This window comes from Apodemus sylvaticus, chromosome 8, assembly GCF_947179515.1.
Source record: "Apodemus sylvaticus chromosome 8, mApoSyl1.1, whole genome shotgun sequence".
Classification (NCBI taxonomy): domain Eukaryota; kingdom Metazoa; phylum Chordata; class Mammalia; order Rodentia; family Muridae; genus Apodemus; species Apodemus sylvaticus.
The window spans coordinates 50,855,470-50,866,535 of NC_067479.1; positions in this window are offsets into that span (position 1 = coordinate 50,855,470).

The window sequence follows — 11,066 nt, forward strand, 5'->3', positions numbered from 1 at the left end:
GAAGTCCAGCCCTATTCTCTTCCCTGATCAGTCCTTGGCTGATCAGTTAGCTTTGTTGACCAATCAGGGAATAAATGGGGAGCAGTTTCTTAGAATAAGGATTGTAACTAGATATGGGGGCACAAAAGTCAGCATTTGAGTAATATAAGGGTAATATTTACACAATGCACAATAACATTTTGCCTACAGTGAGGGGCTTAGAAGCACAGGGATCTACAATAGCTCTGCCCAAGCAGGAAATTCCATAGAGCTCTCAACCCTCTGCCAGGATCTGCTCACAGCTGTGGAGACTTTCTCCCCATTGACTTAGTAAATTCTCTGATTGATATTCCTCCTGCAGGCTACTTTTTCCCCTCCAGTTTATGTTTAGACCCTGCACCTGTGCAGATGGCCTTCGTTCACCACCACTCATAGAGACAAAAGTGACATGGGAACCTTCCAGATCCTGCCCACCGCCACCACTGCCGGAGCGCCCTCTGGATATTTTTACAGACATGGGAGTAGATACCTGTATCCGTTCCTTCCTGATTGACCAGTGGGAAGGGATGCCTGTTCGTGGGGCTTTCTCTGCCCAGTAAGATGCTTAAAAAATCCTAATGTTATCTTGCCCGTGGACGGTCCACTACTCAAAGACCTTCTGTAGTACACGCTCCCCGTTCCCTCAGTTTCACAACTTGTGAGCAAGTGTGATGGCTACTCAGTGATCTAGAGAATAGAGAATGCACTTTTTCCTCAACTAGAGAAAACCGTGCCAACTAGAAAGGAAACAAAAATATCGTCCCAGGCATGATGGGGCAGAAACGAAAGCCAACAGTGAGTGTCAGATCACATATCCAGGCCGTCCACATATCCAGAAATGAGCTGGAGCTGCCTAGTAGGATTTCTGGCGGCTCAGTAAGAGCCAGCATTGCGCGGGAACTGTGAACTGGGCTCCCAGCTACCAAAAGAGCCCTTTCCTTCACCTCTGCGCACGCACCTAAGGCTCCCTGCGGAGGCACCTATCAGCATATCAAAGCCCATGCGGGTCCCCAGACTGCCTCAGTGTCAGTGTAAAGAGCAGGTTATACACTTCAAAGTCTCCTCGCCTCCTCATCAGTCCTAAACCCACAGCTCACAGATTCCCCTCTCCTTCTTACAACCCAGCTCCTCTCTCTCTCTCTCTCTCTCTCTCTCTCTCTCTCTCTCTCTCTCTCTCTCCTCCCCCCTCCCCGTTCTTTCCCTGGCTATCTCCACTCTCCCCCCGCCCCGCCCCCCCCCCCCCCCCAGCTTCCTTAGCCACACGGTCTGTCCATTTCTTTCTCTCTCTGCTCTGGCCTCTTCCAGATGTCTCTGGCTGTTCTCACTCTGAAATCTACAATAAAAATCTTAACCAAATCATGGAGAGGTCATGTCGGCCAGCCAGTCAGTTCCTTTATGGTGTCCTCTCCACTACAGTGAGGAGAGAACAGGGGAAATCAAACTTAGAGATTCAGAACGAGCAGGCATTAAGACCCAGCAGAGCCCTCCTCTCCAGCCTCCAACCCTAAGCAAACTGATCCCTCCCTTGCCTCTAGCTGTTACTGGCAGCCGCTTCTAAGGCACCTGGCCCTGGGCCTCTGCGAACTCCCACGAGCTTCCCCGATCAGGTGGGAAAACTCTTAAGTCTCATTCAGAAATCAGTAAATATATGAATCTATGATGCGGCGGCTGAAGGCCCTCTCCATTTTCTCTATGAATTGTCTATTGTAGTGCTGGGGTGGGGGTGGAACCCAGGGCCTTGTGTGTCCGGTGGCTTCTGCAAGACCAGCAGAGAGCTTTGCACATAAACATAGGGGAGGAGCTGGATAAGAGCTGTCTATGCGGAGGGAGCATCGCGCTGCCACCACCACGAAAGCCATGTGGGTTCAGGACAAACAGCCATAAACCTCTGAGGATGCCTTTGAGAACTTGCCCTTCCAGCTCAAGCCCAGCCCCCCTCATTTGCATCTTAGTCCCTCCCCTGCCCACCTCGAAGTATCAGTTTCTCTTCACTGGAAAACATCAAGACTCCTCCAGATTTTGCTTCTGTGCTAGAATAGATTGGGAAACAAAAAGCACAGCAAGACTTCCCTCCCCCACCCCGCAGCCCACTGCCAGATGCCCACTTTTTAGCCACTCACGGCTCAAATGGCCAAGAGCAAAGGATTGAGCTTCCATAGGGACATTTCCGGGTCTACAGACTGGGGAATCATGCCTCCCCCTTTCCTTCCTTCCTGGGAAGTTAAGTGGTTCCAGGGGGTCTTGGCTTAGAGAGGTGGTTTAAACCTCTCCCTGGTTCCCCAAGGAGAAACTTCTGTCTGTCCAGCCTTCCAGAGATGAAATCATTCATTCCCCCACTCAGAAGGAGCAGGATCCACCACCCTCTTTATTCCTAGTGGAAATAGAAGCTGGATAGGAGTCCCCCATCATTCTTGCGGGTGGGTAGGTGGGTGGGTGCGTGCTTGCGTGTGCGTGCTTGCGTGTGCGTGTGCGTGTGTGTGTGTGTGTGTGTGTGTGTGTGCCTAAACCCACTCCCACCCCTGCCTTTCTAGCAATGGTTTCTTTGTAACGTCTTCCAAACTCAAGCAGCTGCTATACCAGAGAGCCTACTTTCAAACTCTCCTTACCCACCTATGTCCCTCAGACTCGGTGTTCATCGGCATCCTGAAAGATTCCATTTCCTTGCTGTTATGAACAAAGCAGCAATAAACATCAATTTCACAGTATTTCCAAGGTAGGATGTGAGTTGTTTGGGATTCACTCTGGAGTGGTATGGCTGGGTCACATGACAGTTCTATATTTAGTTTCTTACTACACTTCCACATTGATGTTCATTGGGGCTGCGCCAGTTACACTCCTACCAACAGCAGTAAGGGCTTCTCTTTCTCCATATCCTCGCTGGTATCGCTTGTCATTTGTTTTCTTTTTTTTTTAAGATTTGTTTATTTTATGTATATGAGTACTCTTTAGCTGTCTTCAGACACACCAGAAGAGGGCATCGGATCCCATTACAGATGGTTGTGATCCACCATATGGTTGCTGGGAATTGAACTCAGGACCTCTGGAAGAGCAGCCAGTGCTCTTAACTGCTGAACCGTCTCTCCAGCATTTGTTTTCTTGATGATAGCCATTATAATTTCATTTCCTTTATGGCTAAGGATGTTGAATGCTTTTGAAATATATTATTTGCCATTTGTACTTCTTCTTTTGAATATTCTCTTTTTAGTTCCTTATTATATTTTTGCTTGAGTTGTTTGTTTCCTTGGTTTTTTTAAGTTCTTTGTATATTCTGAATATTAATCCTCTGTAAATTGAGCCAAAGACTAAACAGAGGTGGGGGTTGGGGACTGTGAGCTGGTGTGGCTAGACAAGCCTTCTGGAACGGGCAGTAATGGCAGGCACTGAAATAGGGAAGGGCAAGGTGCTCAGCCCTCAGACTAGAGACGAGGGACCATCATCTCCAATAGAGAAGGAGGCCCAGAAAAACGTGCGGGAGCAGGAGAGCAGTTCATGACCCTGGCTCCTCTGCAAAGCCCCAGGGTGTGGGAAATGGGGATGTTGTTTTAGAAAACAGCTGGGTCTAGGAAGGGGATGTCCTGGAAGGTTTGAGGTGACTTGATCCCATTGCTAAGCAGGGAGTCATGGAGGGCACTTATTGGAACTGCGGTTCCCCGCATTAGGAAAAGCGGAAGAGCACGTGCGTGCATGCGTGCGGCTTGAGCAGAGCATTTTCAAGCAAGGGGGAGAAACAAACACCTGTCATTCAAAGTAAAAGGAGTAAGGAAAAATGACATGCTCTTTGAGATGTGTGGAAACGGTGGGTTATGAGCGGGGCAGCCAGACTGGAAAGACCTTGGGAGCCCTTTATTTTCACCAGGATGTCATCTTCTAAAATCCAGAAGTCAAAAATGCTACCATGGTGGCACACACAAAAAAAGCAGGTGTGCCTTAGAGCTCGGTTTGGGCTGTGCTCTCTTAGGGGCGGGGCTGTGCTCTCTTAGGGGCGGAGCTGTGCTTTACAGCTGAATGCTACTTTGCAATAATGTATCCACCTCCTCTGCTTCCTGTAGTGGAATCTGTGCTTGGCTAGACAAAAACCGTGAAGAAGGGCAAGCAAGTTTCCCAGCTAGTGTGCATAGCTATTTAGATGAAACACAGTTATAGATTTTCTAATCCGGGGGCGTGGGGGAGGCAGGGGGTGGGGAAAAAAAAGGAAGAAAGGAAGAGAAAGAGAGAATGGTCATTTTCCAAAAGAGTTTAGAGGAAGAAGGGGTCCCGGTCACACTCACTGAAATCAAGTCTAAACACAGCCCCACCCAACACCATCTCAAATCCATGCCCAGGTAGAGCATGTTTGCAGAGCAAGCTGTGAAGTTCTGTCCCCATTCTTTGCCACGCCGCTGAAAACATGGCGGTTGAACCGCAACTCCAAAGCTAGCAAAACATTTCTTGGCAACCACCTTGGCTTCAAATACTGTGCAGAGTCGCCCCACGAGCAAATATTTGCCCTGGTTATAGCTTTGCATTTACAATATGCCAGCTGTGTTTGGAAAACAGTCCCAGTTTTAGTCAGTGGCCTTGTAAAGGAGCCTTGTACAGACTCACAGAGTGCCCTTTGGGAGACTCCGGGGTAGACATCGCACACTGAACTGTGAGGATACTGCTTTCTTTGCAAAGCTCCAAGCCCATGACTTCCTTAAAAAACATGGTCCATTTATGAGAATGCCAGTAGTTACCTGGGCCTCTGCAAACATCTTGGAGCATTTAGTGTTACTTTTCCACTTTTTTTTTTTAATTCCCACAAGTAGCCTGCTGTGTCCTGGCAAGGGAATAAGAAAGGGAGTAGGGTGTGTATGAGCCAAAAAACAGCGTGCAAACTATTCCTGGCTCTGTAAAACCAAGGTTCAGAGGTTCAAATCCCAGCAGGAAGGACAGCCGCTCCGCTCACACAGTTGGAAGAGAACTGGAGAGATTTGCAGGTGTCTACCTAAAGATGGCCCTCTGTACTATTTAGGATTCAGTGACACTTTAATGAGATACACCCCTGTCTTTGGGAACTGAGCTGGTAAATAGTATAACTGCACACACAGGTGAAATTAGTTCACTCCATTGCCTACTAGAGAATGTTGACCTTCCCTCTTCTGTTCAACTTCATAATACTTGGTTTAACGTTCATTTGAAGTACCATTTAGAGTTGTACCCATTTAAGGCACTGTCTTAGGGCTTGTTTGCCTCGAGACTAGCAAGAGAAAGCCAGAGTGACTAACAGTTCTCCCTTAAGTGGCTGTCTACACTCTTTGTTTGCTATTATCCTTGACGCCCTCCAAGTTGGTAACGAACCTCCTTATCAATGATCCCAGTCGTCCTCTGATCGCCTTGTCAGAAAACAGGACTCTGAGCACCTGCCAGCTCTTCCCCTCCCATCCTCTAAGAAATCATTTTGTAAAAGGTCATCCAGGATAAATATCTGGATGCGTCTGCAAGCAAAAGAGCTGGGAAGAAGCCAACTACTCTAAAAAGATGTATAATTTGTCTTGGATTTAGGAGAAACCTTGCTCTGCGTCAGAACACTTTAAGGCAGCAAAAGCTCAGACCCTGTCTCATCTGAAACAGCTGGGAGGGCTGTAGTTCTCCTAACAATGCATGCGTGTTAGAGATCCCTGCAACCACATGCTTCGGGAGAAACAGCTCTTTCTAGTGCAGATGCCTGGCCTCTTACAAGCAGTGCCAGGGAGGTTTTCTTAATGCTCAGTCACAACCCAGGGTCAACCAAGCTCCTGGGCAGCCTACATTACCTCATTTACCTGGGTGCTAAACTCGAAGACGGACTTTGGGTTGTTGCTCCCAGGAAACGGATTCCACGTGAAGATGAACCATGAAGGGGAACACAGGCCATGCAAAAGGAGAGGCAGGCTGTAAGCCTCACTTCTCTGAGGTTGGTACCTTCAGATCCTCAACAAAACTAACATGCTAACTGTGCGGCCATGAGATGCTGAAACTGATTGTTTTTAAAAAGCTATCGTGACATTTCCTTCTCTGGAAAGTTTGGTGGTTCATGGAATCCTGTCTCTGAAATGAAGAGCAGCTCTGGCTAAATGTAGCTTCAAGTTTTATGATCACCAAAGTGAACTAGACTTTTTCTTGGAATGGTTCAGATCATTCCCCAGTTTTAAAACTCCAGGTCAGATAGGACTGACTTAGTAAAAATACAACCTCTCTAGGCATGGACTAAAATAAAAAATGTGGCAATAGGACTCTTGGTGGGATTTCTGTGCCTAAATTAACTTTCCCAACCCACAGCATAAAACCAAACCAAAACAACAACAGAACATGCTGATGGGGCTGGAGAGATGGCTCGGTCAGAAAGTGCTTTCCTTGTAAGCATGGGCTCCTGAGTCCAGTAACCCACACCCATGTAGACAGCTGGGTGTGCCGGCATGTGCATATGATCCCTCGCCCTGGGGAGGCAGGGAAAAGGATGTGTGGGGCTCAGTGGTACAAACCTTACTCTAATATGCAATCCTGGGGTCCTGGGGTCTCTGCCTCCAAAAACAAGCTAGACCACTAGTGAAGAACATTGCAGTTGGTCCCTGCCCTCCACAGCTCTACTCACACATGTGCACAGAACTCATTCATGTACACACACAGTAATGGACACACACACACACACACACAAACGCACACAAACACACCACATACAAAACAACTATTTTGATTTTGCTTCCCAAAGTACGCGTATACTAAAGTGTGGTGTTAAATAAAACACGTGGTTCAACTTGCTCTTCCTTCCTTTGGAAACATTCCTGAACCTTACCACAAAACTACTCTCTGGGGCAGAGGCAGCTCTCAGCCCCAGCAACACCTTCCCAAGTCACAGGAATCAATGCTTCATGGTCGATGAGGAAAATGTGCCAGAGTTCCTTGCAAGTCTGTCTAGAAGACACTGCTGCAGCCTTCCCCTGACTGGTAACCCGTACTCAACAAGTGGCAAGGGCCTGGATGATGAGACTTTAATTTTACACAGGAGTAGAGCTTTACCGCAAGGTCTGCAAGTGATCATCCCACACTAGTGAGGCTCCTATCCGAGGGCTATTTGCTCTTTCACACTAGAAGAGAAAGAGAGGCTGGCCTAATGGAAGGACACTTCAGCTAAGGAAGAAAGGAGCTCTGGGTTCAGACCTGATCCCACTGTCTTCTGTGCTTGTGGTCGCAGGGATAGCTTTTACCTGGGCAAACCTTCTGCCTCCTAATCTGTAAAATGAACTTGATGAGGGTAGCTTGGTATCGCTCTCCTCAGATCTCTAGGTTAAGTCCAATGAGCCAATGCACCTGGCCCAGCCCAAAGAAAGCGTTCACTAAGGTTCACAGCCCCTGGAGTCTGTAAGCAAGTAAGGCCACACTACAATTTACATAAAACTCTCAAGTTGGTAATTACAAGCAAGAAAATGGAGGCGTAGAGGCTGGGGCTATTTCTTACATAGTTTCTCCTCAAAAAACAAGTGCCCAGGGAGCTGACTCAATTTGCTGAACATCAGAACTGCATGTTCCCAGACTGTCCTTGGCACGACAAGAACTTATCACTATGGCCCCTGCCCTAAAATCAACAATCCAGCTGCATGAACAGACCACACAATTGTCTAACTGTATGTTTATACAAAGAAACATTAAAGGATATCTCTGGTGAAGAAAGCGTGAGTGGAATGACATTGAAAAGCTTGGTGTAAACGCAGATGATGGTGGAACCAGAGGAGACCTGGAGTGATGCTAACACACTCACAGCCCTCCCACCCCCGTTGAGGCCTTTACTCCCCTCTCTCTGCAGTTGTCTCTCTCCTCCTGTATATCAAACCTCCCCTGGTCTCATGATCTAACACTGAAAGCACCAAAACCCTGTCTCTTCACAGCCTTATCAGCTTCTTGTCCTAACTGTTTAGTTACCTCCAAGGGGGCACGGTTCTCCTGTATCCTTCTCCAGTAGAGCCCCCTTCTACACACGACCCTAGTCACTCACTAGCCCCACCAGCTCCCCCACCATCTGTCCAGACCTTCCTGTGCAGTCACCTATGCATATCTTGTACCTCACTCAGCTCTTTCTTTCTTTCTTTACCTAATACTCACATGGAGAAGAAAGCCAAACCCTGGGAAAATTCAGCACTCCCATTCTCACAAGAACATCTCTGTCAGACTCATCTGGCTCGACTTAAGGACAAGTCCACGAGCATCCTGAGTGCTACCAGGGTCCTATGTCTTTCCTCCCTCTTCCCATTTCTATTCTCCTTGAGAAACATCACACCTGAGCTCTGAACCTCTGAACTAAGACAGCACCTCCTACAGGAAGCCGTCCTTGACCTCCACCCTGACAACCCCAAGGCTTTGTGAGGTACCTTCTTCAGGGCTCTTAAATATTCTGTGTGCATTTTTCCTTCACCAGCTCAAAAAAAATTATATTTATTTCCAGATCCATAGGATGGTAAGATCTCAGAAGGGTAGCAACCATAGGGCTTCCTTACATCTTGTTCAATATTGAAGAATGGATGAAGGAAGGAATGTATGCATGAACCAGAAAATTGTTTGAAGAGAAGAGGGGCATTCGAGAAACCAGCAGCATGCAGTGTTGTGTGGTGTTTCATTTTCTTTTCCTCTGGACTACTCCCCCCACCTACCCAAGGAAGAGAAAGTAAAACAGCCTGCCGACTATCCCAAGGCATTTAGTGCGCTAGGGAAAGATCTTGTGATGGCTGAAGTAGACAGGGCACATGGTGAGTCCTTTAGCGATTTCTCAGATCCTCAATCATGAAGTCTTAGAATAGGATAGGGTCCTGGCATCATGTGATCTGGGGGGCCATGTGATTTCCTTCTCTGAGCTTCCACAGCCAACCCCAGGACGAACTTTGGTTTCTAAATAGAACTGTTTAGAAATTGTCCTCTTGTGTCAGTAAATTTACCATTATAATAATTCAGCTGACCCCAAACTTTTGAAAACTTTAAAGGGATATTGGAAAGTAGAGAACTCACTGTGGAAGAAACCAAATAAGATGTTCACTTTCACAATTGTGTTTGTTTGAAACACTGGATAAAAATGAGAGAGAGGGGGGGAGAAGGGAGGGAGAAGGAGAGGGAGAGGGAGAGGGAGAGGGAGAGGGAGAGGGAGAGGGAGAGGGAGAGGGAGAGGGAGAGGGAGAGGGAGAGGGAGAGGGAGAGGTGAACCAAGGCCCAGGAATCAAGGCTGATTCTGCCCTGGGTGTGCTTGTGCAAACCTCTGGTCCAGTCTTCGTTTCCGTCCTATACAATAAATGATAATGCACCTCCTACCTTTCCTGCTAGCCCAGACTGCATTAGGTAATGCCTATAACTCCACTGGGTCCCCAGAGAGTGGGTCTGAGCCAAACTTACACCATTGGAAGGCTGCCTTAAAGCACTCAGGGACCAGTGCTTTTCTGAACTATTCCCACATGTACACACACATACATATATATTCTCATATACACATATGTGGTATATGGATTAATCATAAACCACATGATTTGACCCAGCAGAGTCAGAGAAACATCCCTAATGATTTCATCCAGCCAAGCTGTGAGAGATGCAGCTGGTCATCCTCACCCAAATAGAAACTGCAGTATTTTGACTGCTTTTCAGAAGAAAGAAGGTTTAAAAGTCAAAAGAAAGGCACACACTGCTTCCCTGAGCCCCGTCTCTGTGCTGTCTGCGGTGCCATGGTTTGGACGTCCACTCCAAAACTCGGGTTGATGTTTCATTTTCCTTGGAGCACAGTTAGGAGATGTAGGTCTTCAAGGGTGTTTAGAGGGTTGGGGCGTAGCTCAGTGATGGAGTGCTAACCCAGCCCACATGAGGTCCAGGATTCCATCTCCAGCACTGCAGAAATAAAATAGAAAATAAATGATTAGATCATGAAGACAACACCCTTATGATAGATTAAGGCCATTATCACAGAAATAAGTTATTTACACAGGGAAAGAGTTCAGCCAAACCATCGCTGGGTCTCACTCACACACATTGCCTTGACTCACTGCCCTGCTATAACTCAGCAGGAAGGTTCTCCTCGCCAGACAGATGCTCCAGACGCCCCAGCCTACAGAACCACAAACCAACTAAACTTCTACTGTTTACAATTTATCCAGTCTGGGTGTTTTGTTATAGTGGGGAAAAAATGGACAGAGATGTATGGTGTATATTAATCCATTGTTGTTCGGTTTATTCTTCGGGGCTTGAATAATGGATGTGCTGGCCATTGTGTCTCTAGCTGCCAGGGCTTACACTATCAGCCTTTCTACACTCTGGTTCTCAAGGCTTTTGTCTAGCCTAAGGTTTATACCGTCTACTCTGCTGGTTCACAGACCTCCAGGCTCAGATTGATTTACAACCTTGGTTTACCTCATTCTCCGCTTAGACAGCAGACCATAGGACTTCTTGGCTTCTATCACTATGAAAGGCAATTTCTACAATAAATGTATCCATTGTCTTCCAGTGTATCATGTATTCATCCAACACAATTCTAGTACTGGACCTGACTCGGGTGGAGAAGAAATAGAGAAAAGACAAACATAGACAGACACACAGCCAGAAACACAGACTCACAGCAAAACTGAGATTGGGTGTTCCAGGCTCTCCAATGGAGGCACCTCAGCACCCTGGAAGAGCATCGAGTTTATCCTACAGAGTTGAACAGAGGGAACACAGCAGAACGATGAGGTGGGGCTTATGGTATACAGCTAGGAGGGAGGCAGGGTTAGTGTATACAGCTGGATCGAACAGAATTAGCTCATCTCATGAGGAGCAGGCTCTGTAGGAGAGCAGTTTTCAGGATGCAAACATCAGGGGGTTACAGGGTGGGGAGCTATAATGGGAACTTTCTGCTCACACTATTAACATTCCCACGCTGATCCCCAAAGAAGGCTTTGCCTTCCCTCTGATCCTGAGGCTAGGCAGTCCTTGGCATGGCTGGGCCTGAGTCATCAGCATGTATTCAGTCAGGACTTCCTCCACTGGGAGCTTCCTCCTCTCCCTACAGTATCGTCTGTCCATCATCCGTCCATCATCCATCCATC